The sequence below is a fragment of the Puma concolor genome, chromosome E4 (assembly GCF_028749965.1).
Source record: "Puma concolor isolate L17-30 chromosome E4, mPumCon1.1.hap2, whole genome shotgun sequence".
NCBI lineage: Eukaryota > Metazoa > Chordata > Mammalia > Carnivora > Felidae > Puma > Puma concolor.
The window spans coordinates 46,584,795-46,598,067 of record NC_141683.1 but is presented as its reverse complement, the minus strand read 5'-3'; the positions used below and the strand labels follow the sequence as shown (position 1 = coordinate 46,598,067).

The 13,273-nt window shown below is 38.6% G+C and overlaps 1 long non-coding RNA gene across 3 annotated transcripts in view; it reads right to left on the bottom strand.

The window, feature by feature from the left end:
- LOC147572638 (uncharacterized) overlaps positions 1-13,273 on the bottom strand; it is a 39,435-nt gene that overhangs the window by 18,164 nt on the left and 7,998 nt on the right. For 2 of the 3 annotated variants that reach the window (XR_015245833.1, XR_015245831.1), the window contains exon 2: positions 9,702-9,748. This is a non-coding gene — a long non-coding RNA (uncharacterized LOC147572638). Of the gene's footprint in view, positions 1-5,549; positions 5,625-9,701; positions 9,749-13,273 lie in introns of all 3 variants that reach the window. The other variant, XR_015245832.1, reaches the window with a different exon arrangement.

The following is a 13,273-nucleotide window of genomic DNA, read 5'->3' as shown; positions in this document are numbered from 1 at the left end:
AACCTTCCTGCTAAGTGGCCATCCACCAGGGATGGGGAACTCACTATCTCCCAAAGACTATTCCATTTTCAGACAGCTCTGATGCTTGGAGAGCAAAGATTTTACTCTTTCATTCTCCACTTTTTCTCCACTAACATCCTCAACTATAATTTCTATCCCATGGGGCCCATTCAGTCCATCAGGGCTGTATGCAGTATTCTAAGCTCTTTTCCTCATGACAGATTTCTAATCTCCAAACAACTGATATCACTTCCCAGAATAAATATCCCCAAATTCTTCTCTCTTTTTTTTAATGTGACATGGCTCTTAAAATGTACTTATTTTTTGTTGAGGTATAATTAACATAAGTTATATTAGTTGCAGGTGTACAACATTGATTCAACAATTCTATACATTACTCAGTGCTCACTGTGATAAGTATAGTCACCATCTGTCACCAAACAACGTTACTATATTATTAATCATATTTAAATTTTTAATTAATTAGGTAGAGTGGTAGCCAAGAAGCCAGACTGATAGAACAGTCATGAAAATTATGTTTCTGGGGGTGCCCGAGTGGCTCAGTCGGTTAAGCATCTGACTTAGGCTCAGGTCATGATCTCACAGTTCGTGGGTTCAAGCCCCACGTAGGGCTCTGTGCTGACAGCTCAGAGTCTGGAGCCTGCCTCAGATTCCGTGTCTCCCTCTCTCTCTGCCCCTTCCCTGCTCACACTCTGTCTCTCTGTCTCTCTCTCAAAAGCAAATAAAAATTTAAAAATAAATAAATAAAATACAATAAAATTATGTTTCTGGCCGGATAATTACCAACACGAGGTAATACCCCATCATGAATATGGTAGCTTAGACCATCATTGAGAAATGTGACTTGTGCCTGGCAATTACTTCCATACCACAAGCACATGGAAAAGATGAGCACCATCATCTCTGGCAAGAAGCTCCACAACAAGGTACAGCCTACATCATTCAGCTAATAAAGCAGATTTAGTCTCCATTTAAACTGCAGGAAGAAGAGAGAGGAAAAAGGATTGTTCTCTCCATCTGCAGGTCTCCAAACTCATAGCTGCACTGAACTTCAAAACACCAAGAAGAACCATTTAAATATTCTCTCAGCTGAGCTATTTTATTCTTAACGTATATGGGTGTACCAATCTTGGAAAGAATTGTTTACAAATAGTTTGCAATAATGTGGAAAAGGCTTAGCCATGGTTTTGAACTTTTTTTAAAACCTCAAGAAGATTAAATACATATGCATAGGCAAAAAAAAAAAAAAAAGCTTGAAAGAAATTTGGCTGAAATGAAAACATTGGCTTGGGCTGATGGGATTTTAAATGTTTATTATTATTCTTTGTATCCTCCACCCTGACTCTCATGTTCCACAGTGAAGATATATTACTGTCAAATCAGGAAAACATGAATGTTTAAAAATATTTTAAATTTTAATTTAAATTGGGCAAAAGGATCCTCTTTTTCTAGAGTCCTGTAAGTTAAGGGATTCTTTGGGTGTATCCTTTGTTAACAACAGTGTATAATAGGGAGTGATATATAAACAAAAGGGAAAAATTCACAAGAAACCTTTGCCAAGTTAAAACTATCCCCTAAAATAACCATTTGATGAGTACTGTTCTGAAGGGCTCTGCTGCTTCTTTGAGGTTCTGATCTCGATTCAAATCTTCTTCACCATAACTCCTGTGGTGATGCCCTGGCATCTGTCAGATCACCTTGCTGGCACTTTCTTCCCATCATGGAGGGCCAAACACCTGAGCACAGCAAGATCTAACGGACTTCCTGGTGGGGAGTTAGGAACATCTAGGTTCTATTTTCAGCCATATAGTACTGAGGAATCCCCCAAGAGGTCTAACATGAAAGACAACTTAATTTATTTAAGCCCATTACTGCTTGCTTGATATGCCTTAAGAAATTCCAAATACAAAAAGAGATCACACTCATTAAAGCACAACATGACACGCTGTGAAAAACACAGCATATGGCTATTATCTGAAGTCTGAAAAGCCTGAATAACCCTTGATGTGTAAACGGGTCCTTTTTGATTCTCTGAAAAATAGTGGTTTCAAGATCAAAACCACAGATGGAAACTCTCTCAGTGGGTAAAAAGCACCTGAAGATAAAGTTGATAGAGTCCATGAAGGGGATGAGGTTAAATACATGAACACAGAGAATTTTAAACACATCTACATGAACAAGACAATCTCATAATTACTCTTTAAAATTTAGTAAACCCAGGGGCGCCTGGGTGGCGCAGTCGGTTAAGCGTCCGACTTCAGCCAGGTCACGATCTCGCGCTCCGTGAGTTCGAGCCCCGCGTCAGGCTCTGTGCTGATAGCTCAGAGCCTGGAGCCTGTTTCAGATTCCGTGTCTCCCTCTCTCTGACCCTCCCCCGTTCATGCTCTGTCTCTCTCTGTCTCAAAAATAAATAAACATTAAAAAAAAAAAAAATTTAAAATTTAGTAAACCCATAAAAATGGGAGAGACACTCCTTTAAATATTTTTTTCCACTCCTAGTTATGTAATAGTTATCCTGGAAGTAGTTAACTTTGTTCCACTTATTTAAAACAGGTGACCCTTTATAAATTATACATAGCTGCCATCAAGAATCTATTCGGGGGGCACCTGTGTGGCTCATTCGGTTAAGTGTCCGACTTTGGCTCAGGTCATGATCTTGTGGTTCGTGAGTTCAAGCCCCACATCAGGCTAGCTGCTGTCAGCTCAGAGCCTGCTTCAGATCCTCTGTGCCTCTTTCTCTCTGCCCCTCCCCCACTTGCGCTGTCTCAAAAATAAATAAAACATTAAAAAAGGAATCTATTGGGGAAAAATATTAGTTCCAGATCAGCAGTGTTATAGTAAAATCCTTGAGAACAAGGATTATGCACTAAATTTCATGCCTCCCTCTTACTAAACTACTGCTAAGGTGGAAGTTGATTGTGAGATTGTAAAGTTCATTTTCTTCTCCTCTGTTATTTACCTGGACTTTTGACTCCCATCCCTAGGCCTTAGCTTAGATTTGTTTCACAGTACTTTTCCCTCTGTAAGAAAAGTATACATACATATATAAATGTATGCACACACACACACACACACACACACACATATACACATACATACATACATACATATATATATATTTCTTTTTAAAAAAAATTTTTTAGTGTTTATTTTTGAGAGAGAGAGAGAGCGAGAGAGGGGCAGAGAGAAGGAGACACAGAATCCGAAGCAGGCTCCAGGCTCTGAGCTGTCAGCACAGAGCCCGACACAGGGCTCAAACTCACGAACCGTGAGACTATGACCTGAGCCGAAGTCAGACGCCTAACTGACTGAGCCGCCCAGGTGCCCCTATATATATTTCTTTACTGTTTATCTTTTAAATTTACTTATACCCATGACCCACAGATCAAGAGTTGCATGCTCCTCCAACTGAGCCAGCCAGGTGCCCCTCTCTCTGTACTACTTCAGATGCACCAATAAGATAGGTGTTAGTTACCAAGTGCTAATCTTCTTGTCTCAGTCAAAGCTATTTGGAGACAAGTAACAAAACCCTACCCACACTAGCTTAGGCTAAAAAAGAGGAGAATTGACAAGTCTATTGAACTGTCTCTTCAAAACTACAGAAACCAAAAGTCATCACTCCATCTTTCTCCACCTGTAATGCCACCTGGGGGCAAATCCTTCCCTGCCTCCTCCAGCTTCTGGTGGTGCTTTTGGCTTGTGCCTGCCTAACTGTAATCTCTGCTTCAGTCTTCCCTTCTGTTTCTTATAAAGACATTTGTCATTGGCTTTAGGGCCACCCAGATAATTGCACCTTGAGATCCATAATTACATCTGAAAAGACCTTATCTCCAAACAAGATCACATTCAAAGGTTACAGGGGTGAAACATAGACGTATCTTTTGGGGGCCATCATTCAAATCACTACAAAGGCCTTTTAAGGTACCATAAGGTACTTAAAAACATCAAGAGGATACAAGAGGGAAGGGAGAAAAGGGTAATGATTTGGGATTTTTCTTCTCGAAATTGTAGGATACAGAATTGAAAAGGTGTAATAGAATTTCAAGAATATACAGGATCCTATTTTCCAAGTTATAAATTTTACAGTCCTAGATATTCCCTGATGTGTTCATTCATCTAACCTTTGGGCCATGTGATAGGCCATACCTATCATACAAGTGTGGTGGTGTTTTTCGCTTGTAAAAACTTTCCTGACAAAAAATTGTTTGGCAGTATGAGACAATCCACATCATATGAATTTTGCTCCACTATCATAAAAAATCATCCTTTGAAGGGCTTCATCAAATTTCCCCTGGTACTTTTCAATCCTTTGGTATTTAAATCACTCTTTCTCAAAGAACTTACTCTATTCTAGAGACACCGGTATTAAACTAAAAATGATATTTGAGTGCAGACTAACTTTTTCAGAGGTCAGTTCTTAGTGAATATTTTCATCTTAAAATAACTCTTGCTTTTATCCATAAATTGTATTTTCAGAGTTTTGGAGAACGAATATTTGATAAAAGAGCTTCTATTGACAGATGAGAAATGTGTCAAACAAGGAAGAGGAACAGGAATTATTCTGTTTACCCTGGGGAGGAGCAGACTTGAACTGAGGTTAGATGAGAGAGCATGATAGCTGTGAAGTTCCTTACACAGTACCTGGAATTTTTAAGTTGCATTAAATGGTAAGACTCATATGGCCGGAAGCATTTCATATATTTTAATTATGCTAAAGGAAAAAGTCTTAGAAATTGAAAGTACAGAGAGCCAAATTTCTTCCCACCATAAAGGGTTTCTGATAGTTGAGACTGTCCATAAATGGAAAAGATCATCACACAGAATATTAAAGACATCCATCATTAGAAATTTTTCAACCCAATATCAGTGACTCTGGGATACACTATCAGTGTCCTTGCATTGATTTGGGGTATGAGAGAGTACAGGGTGGAGAGGTTAAAAAACTCTTAGGTTTAAAACTCTGTAAATTTTTGATTAGGATTATGTGCCATAAAATAGGTCAATTCAAGCCTGGAAAAAGAGGGCCTTTTTTGCTTTGTTTTGTTTTGTTTTGTTTTGTTTTTGCAACTACATTAAAAAAAATTTTTTTAATGTTTATTTTTGAGAGAGAGAGACAGAGTGGAAGCAGGGGAGGGGCACAGAGAGACTGAGACACAGAATCTGAAGCAGGCTCGAGGCTCTGAGCTGTCAGCACAGAGCCTGATGTGGGGCTCAAACTCATGCGCCCTGAAATCATGACCTGAGCCAAAGTCAGATGCTTAACCAACTGAGCCATCCAGGCACCCCTCTCCTATGCAGCTTCTAAATTAGCACCATCCAACAGAAATATGATATGAGTCAGAATGTAATTAAAAATTTCTAGTTATCACATTAAAGAAAGTGAAAACAGGCAAAATTAGTGTTCATAATATATTTTAACATAATACATCTAAAATATTATCACATAAACATGTAATCAATGTTAAAAATCATCAGATATTCTACATTATATTTTCATAATAACTCTTTTAAATCCAGTATATACTTACATTTATGAAGTAACCATATTTCAGGTGCTCAATAGCCACATGTGGCTAGTGGCTACCATATTGAACAGCACAGTTCTAGAATATGCCATTAATGAAAACACAAATCAGATTTCTGGGAGTTAAAAAAAAAAAAAGAACCAACTTCATAAATGCACACAAATGGTTTCCAAAATCCAGCTTCCCTGGCATATTAGAGGAATGGAAGTGATCGGAAAACACTTCTGTTTAACTGGTGAACATTCACACTTCCTTGGGTGATTGCTCTCATAATTTCCCTGCTTTCTCACCAAAATCTAGTGTTAAGTAAATTAAATAACTTTGCAAAGCACTAAGTTTCCTTATGAACTTCTAACACTCCACCGTTCCAAAAGTAAAACAGTAAATAACAACCCTCTAGTATGTTAATGTTAGTCCTATTATATTTTGCTATTTTATCCATTCTTTTATTCCAGGAGCAACCACAATTACCGATACAGTAGTAGCTCCTGTCTGTGGTTTCAGTTCTTGTGGTTTCAGTCACCTGTGGTCAACCACTGTCCAGAGCAGATGATCCTCCTTCTGTTGTATGGTCAGAAGGTTGACAGTAGCTCAATGCTGTATCACAATGCCTGGCTCATTCCCCTCACTTCATCTCATCACATAGACATTTTATCATCTCACATCACAAAAAGAAAGGTGAGTACAGTACAATAAGACATTTTGAAGAAGACAGAGAGAGAGAGAGAGGGAGAGGGAGACCACGTTCACATAACTTTTATTACAGTATGATTATTATAATTGTTCTATTTTATTATTGTTGTTGTTAATCTTTTACTGTGACCAACCTATAAATTAAATTTCATCACAGGTATGTGTGTATCAAATAAATAGTACATATAGGGTTTGGTCCTATCCAGGTTTTCAGGCATCCACCGGGTGTCTTGGAACATATTCCCCCATGGATAAAAGGGACAACTGTAGTACAGCTTTTACCATTTACTAGTTGTGGCTTATCACCATGGGATTGAAGTAGTCTCAAGGGAAGCTGCTTTGTAATATTTCCAGTGACACATTATCTCTATGCATCTTACCCAGAGAAGAAAGGATAAAGTCATAAACTGGGCTACCTCTATAACTGTAAAATTCCCCCAAAGCTTGGTCAAAATAATGATGTGTTTTAACATTTCTCCAAAGAGATCCTATTATTATTTATAGCTTTTGGGAATTTTACAGGTGGGGAACACTTTTGCTCTGTTGGTAGGAATGCAAACTGAGCAGTCACATTGGAAAACAGTATGGAAGTTCCTCAAAAATTAAAAATAGAGCTCTCCTATGACCCAGCAATTACGCTACTAGGTATTTATCCAAAGGATACAAAAATACTGATTCGAAGGGGCACATGCACCCCAATGTTTATAGCAGCGCTATCAACAATAGCCAAATTACAGAAAGAGCCCAAATGTCTATCAACTGACAAATGGATAAAGAAGATGTGGTGTGTGTGTGTGTGTGTGTATATATATATATATATATATATATATATATATACATATATATATGTATATATATATATGTGTGTGTGTGTGTGTGATGGAATATTACTTAGCGATCACAAAGAATGAAATCTTGCCATTTGCAACAATGTACATGGAACTAGAGTGCATTATGCTAAGAAAAAGACAAATATCATGTGATTTCTCTCATATATGGAATTTAAGAAACAAAGCAGATGACCATAGGAGAAGGGAAAGAAAGATAAGATACAAACAGACAAAAAATAAGATAAAAATTTAAGACTCTTAAATATGGAGAACAAACAGGGTTGTTGAGGGGAGGTGGGTAGGGGGGTGGGCTACATGGGTGATGGGCATTAAGGAGTCGACTTGTTGGGATGAGCGCTGGGTGTTATATGTAAATGATGAATCACTAAATTCTACTCCTGAAACCAATACTACACTATATGTTAACTAACTTGAATTTAAATTAAAAAAATTAAGGAGCACCTGGATGGCTCAGTCGGTTAAGCCTGTGACTCTTGATTCACATTGGGTCGTGATCCCAGGGTGGAGTCGATCCCCATGTCAGGCTCCGTGCTGAGCATGAAGCTTGCTTGGGATACTCTCTCTCTCTCCCTCAAAAGAAATAGATAAAACTTTTGAAAATAAACAAATATGTAAATAAATAAATAAAATTTTTAAAAAAGGAGTTAAGTTACATAAGTTATATGTAATAGGAAAAATTAAAAGTAAAATGGAACAGATTTTCCAGTTAACCCATTTTAGGAGTCCATAAATATTTCAAAACTCATAGTTGCATCTTCAGTAGAAGTGTGATCATGACTGTAAAAACACCAAAGCTAGACTTCCCAATATTTGTTAGCCTCTTCTCCTTTCTAATTGTACAATCTCTTGAATTTAATCTGGACACATGGCTGCCCAGTTACAAGCAAAAAAATCTCAGCGTTCCTTGCAGCTAGGTGTGACCAATTGATTAATTCCTTTCCGATGAGATGTGAGCATCAGTGAGGTGTGCACCTTCCTGGTCACATCCTTTATAAAGGAAACTGCTTCCCCTCTTCCCTCTCCTTCCCTTTCAGGCCAATGGGAAGGTTTAAGTGATGCTGGTGAACCATTTTCTACCCTAGAGAAGCCTGCTAGGGAGACTTTATAAGATGACCTAACTAGTGCTACTGTCTAACTGCCTGTGTGTTTCACTTGTTAATGTAAAGGCAAACCTAATTAAATCTGCCACTGGCATATCACTTTATTAATTTTACCTCACTCCTCTCAAGTTATTTAATGGATATAATTTTTCTGTAAACATTTGCTGGATATCCCCTGCAACAGAACCCACCTTAGGGAATTTGCTAGTGAGACGAGGACCTTTCAGTGCTTTCTGCAGCATATGGGGCACTATTGACTACTCCTTCCTTCCAACGTTCTCGTCCTTTGACTTCAGTGACTCACCTGTGGTTTGCTTTCTGGCTTTCTTTTCTTTGCTACTCTTCTTCCACTTCTTATTTTGGAGATCCCCAACATTCCTTCCTGAAACTTCTCTTGTCACCTATCATTCTTAGCCTTTCTGGAGTCATGAACCTCTCGGATATTGTGCTGCAATACATTCTAGGGGGAGGACTTGTCACATATAATTTTAGGATTACATGGACGTACGGAGACAACTGGTAGATTCTCAAAGGGTTCTTACCCCTGAGATTAAGAACAATTTTTCCATGGCTTTAACTTCCTCCCATGGTGCTTAATAATTCCCTTTTATACTTAACCTGGATCTCTCTCTTTCTCTCTGTCTCTGTCTCTCTCTCTCCCTCCAGACCCACACATCTGGCTGCTTATTGTATTCCTCACTTGGATGTCAAACAGGCACCTTCCATTCAAACTTATCATGTCCCAAATGAACTTATCATCTATCCCCCTTCTCTTCAGCTGTCCTTCATCCTATGGTTTCCATCTTGGTGAGTGGCTCCACATTCCAATAAATTGTTCAAGTTGTAAAGAAATAAAAGCATCAATCCAGATTATTAGTTCTGAAAAAAAAATGTTTGTTGAATGACTAATGAATAAATGGAACGATAGATCAAGTATGCTGAAGAAAAAAGAGGATAACTATTGAGAATGATGTGTACTAAAGCTTATGCTCAAATGTGCACACAGGGCTAGAGGCAGGTTTAAATAACTAGTCATCAAACAAGTGAATGTGTATTTATTAAGCACCTTTTAGTACAAGGCACTGTGTTAGGCACTGATTTCATTCAGGATTCTATTTTGACAATATTTTCAGGGAAATGAGGAACATGATTTGTCAGAAAAGAGTAGTCAGAGTATATTAAGTGGGATGAATTTTTACTGAAGTTCAATTAATCTTACCTCATGACCGAGAAATGCTAAATTACTAATAACTTCTCTAATTCTCATTAATAACAGCTCTCTAATTCTTATCTAATTAATAATACTGCTCCTTATTATGCCTTCAAAGATGTCATCATAGTTCATACACAGTAGCTGTGATAATGGAAACTCAAGAAGATGGGATGCTCTTTGGAGTTTAAGGTCATTAAATCTGGCATCTTTCCCTTCCTGAATTCCCATAGCTCTTTGCTTTTCTCTGATAGCATTTATTTTCCCCTTTATTTTATGATGATTTGTGTGCATATCTTACCTCTTATCAGAAAGATTTTCTCCCCCCACAGACTCTGTGCTTTATATCTGGAAGGAGAACATTAAATACTGAGTCAATGAATGCTTTCCGGTTAAAAAAAAAAAAAAAAACTCATTTAAAGGTAACATCAAATAAATCCTATAAAGTCGAGTAAATCTTGTTACAAGTGATGTTAAGAGTTTGTGATACTTTCCAATATGACAGCAGCATAATATTTAAGTTACAGATGTTTGTTTTAGTACTATAAGATAGTTAGGAACATGTTAACCCATCTTAGATAGTAATTTATGAGGGAAGGTATTGGCTGGTTGAATGCAGTCTCCAGAGCCAGACTGTGTGGGTTCAAATCCTGGCTTTGCCATTCAATGGCTGGGAGGCTGAGGACCCCTTGGTGCCTCACTTCCTTCATCTGGAAAATGAGAATCTTAATAGGACTTACTCCCCGGAATTTTTTAAAAGGATGAAAAATAATGTACACACATAAGGCACCTAGAATGGTGTTAGAATTCATTAGACACTAGCCTTCATTTTCTTACAATTTTAACAAGAATAAGGGGAGCTGTGATTAGATTAGGAAAGAATGGAATTTTCTTCTTAGACAACATGATATAGATAACATCTCTCCTATCTTCCCAGCTCAAAACATTCCTATGATCCCCACATTGTCCATGACACCACACATGCTTATCAGGTATTTTCAAGATGTAGGTAAGAGTTGGAACACATTTTATTGTAAACGAAAAGGTTTAAGTTTCACACAAATAGTGTTTTATCCTTTTTAGCATTCCCTACTCAAAAGACTTATTTGCCTTCCCAAGAACAAGGCAACAGATTTTACCATCCTATCACTCTGTCCCCAGTAAAAAATACTTTCTGGAATTTAAAGAAAGAGACTGGATCTAACCAAATCTAAGGCACAATGCAAAGAGTTAATCAGAAAATTCCAGATTGTCTAGGTTGACTTGTGGGCCTGCTCAAATGTTCTCACTGTGCCATTGGTGCCCAGTTACTGCTGACAGCCCCCTACTGGGGAAGCCTCAGGCAATGTCAGAGGTGGGAAGAGAGGGTGGCTGCAACTTAACTTGGTGCAGAAGCTCCAAAGAATAGAACATGTCAGAGAGGGGGCCACACAAAACATCAGAATAAGAGGCTCTGATAGTCCACCCAGTCATGGGATGATGAGTGACAGAGAGCTGCCTTTGCCTCACACAAGAGCACTTCTTAGTCCTGGGGGCCTGCTCCTTCCTGGGTCACATGACGTGTCTCTGCCACGGTGAACCCTCACACGAGAAAAGGCCAGCATTTCTCAACCCATACACGTCCACAGGCAGCTGTCTTTATCATTTCAGGAAAAGGTCATGGCAGTGACAGAGATTTTGTTTTGCCTAAAAAAGGAATGCTCTTTGAAAAAATTTTCAGTGCATCCTAGAGAAGTGCTTTTTAGTTCCCATAACTGACTGGTAAATGTAACTTTACACCAAGGGTGTGATTTTTATATTGTATTTTACCAAAGTGGTAAAATGTGGGTGCAAGAATTGTTTTCCCCTTAGTGTTTCAGAGTAAGTATGAATGGAAACAAGACAAAACAGACACCAAACTTAGTCAATATGAATGTTCGTGGGCAAACATGGTTGAAAATGTAGCTTAATTTCAATATCGGTCTTATTCTTCTTCCTATAATTTTCATTGTATTCTATAACTGATTAGTCTGTCCAATTTCTTGGTGACTCATTATTACATTTTTCTTAGCAAAGGAGGAGACTTGTATTTCCTGTTAGCAGGACTTTCTTTTCTTGAATTGTACCACCTAATTATACTGTTTTTTTCTTCCTTTTATTCAAAATAGCGTGGTGGTACAAGAAGAAGCCAGGCTAGAACTTGCTGTGGTGTGTTCATTTATCTGTTAGAATCTGACATAGGTTGGGGATGAGGTCCTTGGATTTTTGAGGTGATGTAATGTAGTTTGGGTTTTATTTTTTTTTGTTTTAATGTTTATTGATTTTTGAGAGAGGGAGAGCACATGTGAGCAGGCGAGAGGCAGAGAGACAGGGGGGAAGGAGGATCAGAAGCAGGTTCTGTGCTGAGAGCAGAGAGCCCGATGCGGGGCTCGAACTCACAGACTGTGAGACTGTGACCTGAGCCAAAGTCAGATGGTTAAGGCCAACTGAGCCACCCAGGTGCCCCATATAATTTATCATTTATATTGAGACATTTTTGAAAATGAAAGGGGGCACTACTCAGGATAATAGGACAGTGTAAATCAAGACTGTCACAAGCAAAACCAGAATTTATGGTAGAAATGATCTGGCCTTCTATCCAAATCTTGACTGTACGAATTTCCTACTTTGACATGTGCAAAGTGATAAACCTCTTTGAACTTCATTTTCTGCATCTGCAAAAGAAAGATAACAATTCTCAAATGTTGAGGGAGAGGGGGAAGTGCCTGACATATTATGTATCCTTTGTAAGTATTATCAAGATAATGTTTGCCATGTATACCTTAAAATTCTTCACAATAGACAGTATGATATTATAAATGGATCAGGTTAAGTTACACTAGGGGTGCAATCAGTTGTCCCAATCAGAAATTCCCACCCCAGGGGCACCCGACTTAGTCGGTTGAGTGTCTGACTCTTGATTTTGGCTCAGGTCATGATCTCATGGTTCAGGAAACAGAGCCCCATGTCAGGCTTTGCACTCTGTGCGTGGAGCCGGCTTGGAATTCTCTCTCTCTGCCCCCTCCCCCCACCAAAGAAATAAATAAACTAAAAAAAGAAAAAGAAAAAGAAATTCCCACTCCAGGATGGCAGCTAAGGGGTCTCAACAGGATGTAGGTACTACAAGCACATCTTTCCAACTTATCTGAATGCAGACTAAAGATCATTTTATTTACTATAACCAGTGTCAAAAATGAATTTTTCATTGTTGGAATCAGTGGTTTGTTAGCCATAAAAAAGGACATTAGAAATAGACTCCCATAGTGGCTCAGTTGGTTAAGCAACTTCAGCTCAGGTCATAATGCGGTTTGGGGGTTCGAGCCCTGCGTCAGGCTCTGTGCTCACAGCTCAGAGCCTGGAGCCTGCTTCAGATTCTGTGTCTCCCTCTCTCTCTCTGCCCCTCCCCTGCTCATGCTCTCTCTCTCTCTCTCTCTCTCTCAAAAATAGACAAACATTAAAAAAAATAAAGAAAGAAGAAAAAGAAATAGGCTCTCACTGATAGAATTTATGATTTTCAAGATGTGTGGACTGGCTAACATATTTCAGAGGTACTCCCATGCTTTTATGAACACGTTGGTAAGAAGCTGGGCCAGTAGGGATAGTGTGTGGGACAGAGGACTTCCAGTTGTCTGGTGCTTCCTGGAAGGGTGACAGAACCCTGGTTCTGGAATATTGTTCATCCTCCTGCAGTGAACCTTTCATGCAAGGTTATGATTACAGTTCCTAAACGGAAAGAGACCGGCATGTCATCAAACTCACAGAACAGGTGGTATGTGTTACCTGTTAATGCTTGCTAACTAATGTTTGTTTAATAAATGTCTGTACGTACGACAGAAATTGGACTGAGATTGGTTT